Source organism: Brassica oleracea, chromosome C3 (genome assembly GCF_000695525.1).
Source record: "Brassica oleracea var. oleracea cultivar TO1000 chromosome C3, BOL, whole genome shotgun sequence".
NCBI classification, from domain to species: Eukaryota; Viridiplantae; Streptophyta; class Magnoliopsida; order Brassicales; family Brassicaceae; genus Brassica; species Brassica oleracea.
This window is the reverse complement of record NC_027750.1, coordinates 60,685,923-60,688,166: the sequence shown is the minus strand read 5'-3', so window position 1 is coordinate 60,688,166 and position 2,244 is coordinate 60,685,923.

Below are 2,244 nucleotides of genomic sequence, written 5' to 3'. Positions count from 1 at the left end.
CCAATAAATATAATTATTATCTAATTGTACAGTTTCAAGAACACACTATTCTCCAAAGAGATTTGAATGAGAGAAGCACTAAAGATTAAACTTGTCGTATATTTAAAAAAGAAGACAAAGATGATCAAAAGGTTTGTTTCTTCTAACTTTCTTAGCCTCAGCTTCAACAACTTTCTCTGTCTCTCTCGCTCTTCTTCTTCTGCGATCAGCTTTGCTTCCATTTCATCTTCCTCCCTTGCGATTCTCGCACTGCATTTATCAAATCAAACACAAACCGTTGAGCAATATATATAAGAAGAAACAAATGATTGAAACTCATGATCAAGATATTGATGTTACCTTCGTCTCTCTTCCTTCATGATATCGTCAAAGCAGGCTTCCAGGTCTCGGTTATCATAGCCATGTCCAACATAACGATCAGTACTGACATTAAAACAATACAAAACTCATAAGTTAGCATAGGAGAAAAGTTAGAAGCAGTGCTTGAACATTTGTCTAATCATGCTCAATGCTTTAGCATCCTCTGACATTGTTGCAGGCTTCTTCTTCTTCAGTGGCCTCCGATCATCTACATCAGGTTGTGGAGGTCTATTGGGCGCTGTTTACTCATCATCTGCGAAAGTTAGTTCATAGATTAGTGTATTTGCTAGTTTTTTTTGTTCTTGTCTAAAAAGGAGATGAGAGAAAAAATCATGATACCTGGTGTTTTGAGGTAGACGTTGATTGTTTTGGGATCATTCGGGATGGAATTCATCAAATGGTTAACGCAGATCAGTAACTCGATAGATCTCTTTGGGCTTCGTAGGAAGGAAATTGCAGAAAAAATCAATCATACCTGTTCGTCGAGGATGAGCAGCTCCCTCTCCAATTGAAGATAGAAGATAAACTGAGAGCGTCTGTGAAGATCCATCCAGCTATCAACCTTCTCCAATTTATACGGGTTGAAGTGAATTTTTCGGTTTCTTTGTATCAGAAGGGAGAAGGAGAGTTTAAGATAGTAAATGGCTTTAATGAAAGAAAACCATTTATTGTAAAATTTAAGAGGTATACGTTGAATACAATAAAAAGAATTAATAGATATGAAAAGAGTTGTAAGGTAAAGAGTTGATTAAGACTCGTTTTTCCACATGATTAGGAAAAGCAGCAGGGTTGGTAAGATTGAAGGGTCGAAGAAGAAGAAACTTCTGAAAATCTAATCATTACTCGTTTAACGAATAAAAAACGGCACACTTTTCTCGACAAAAACATAAAACGTCAGACCTTTTTTTCAAAATAGGCCATATAACTAAACATTGGCCAAATGGCCTTACAGCCGACTTGGGCTTTTTATAGAACTTAAACCGAAATCATACGTGTACAGAGTAAACTCTCCTATCATAAATATATATTAGTTTCGGCCACCGATGTACAAAGAATCCTTTAGCTCAGTGGTATAAATGGTGGTGTTTATATTTCAATAACCTGGGTTCGAGCCACAATCTCGACATTTTTTCACATTTTTTAAAGTGGGACCCACAGACCGCTGACGTGTCGCCTCAGAAATGATGCAACTGTCTCATTATATTATAGATTTTATATTTTTCTATGAGAAAATTACTTAGATTGACCCTACTTTATTGAAGTATTAGACTCGACGCTGAAAGTTCTCAAATGGGTTCTTGTTAGATTTATATCTTATATATTAAAATAGAAGTCACAACCTTGTGTGATTTTTTTTAAAAAATGGATCTATTCCTATAAATAATGTTGCATTTAATCTCTAATCTTATCATTTAAATTTTGGGCCTATAAAAAAATTTTATTGGGCTATCAATAACTGGATTTAAACAAGAACAATACTTAGGTTCACCCCTATGGTGAATGGTTAAATTCACCACACTCTTCATAACCAACCAAAATGCCATGTAGGAATAGTTTAAAAAAATAATAAAAATAAAGACTTAAATAGTTGGAAAAAAACAACACCGACATTAATTAGCGCCATCTGCAAAATTTTAAATTCTAAAAACCTAAACTCTAAAACCATAAACCCTAAATCCAAAACACTAAACCATAAACCCCAATCGTAAAATCTAAACCCTAAATCTTAAACCCTAAACCCAAACTCTACACAATAAACCCTAAATCCTAAAATCTAAACCCTAAAGCCCAAACCCAAAACTCTAAACCCTAAACCCCAAATCCAAAAATCTAAACCCTAAACCCAAAACTTTAAATCTTAAACCCAAACCCTAAATCATAAAC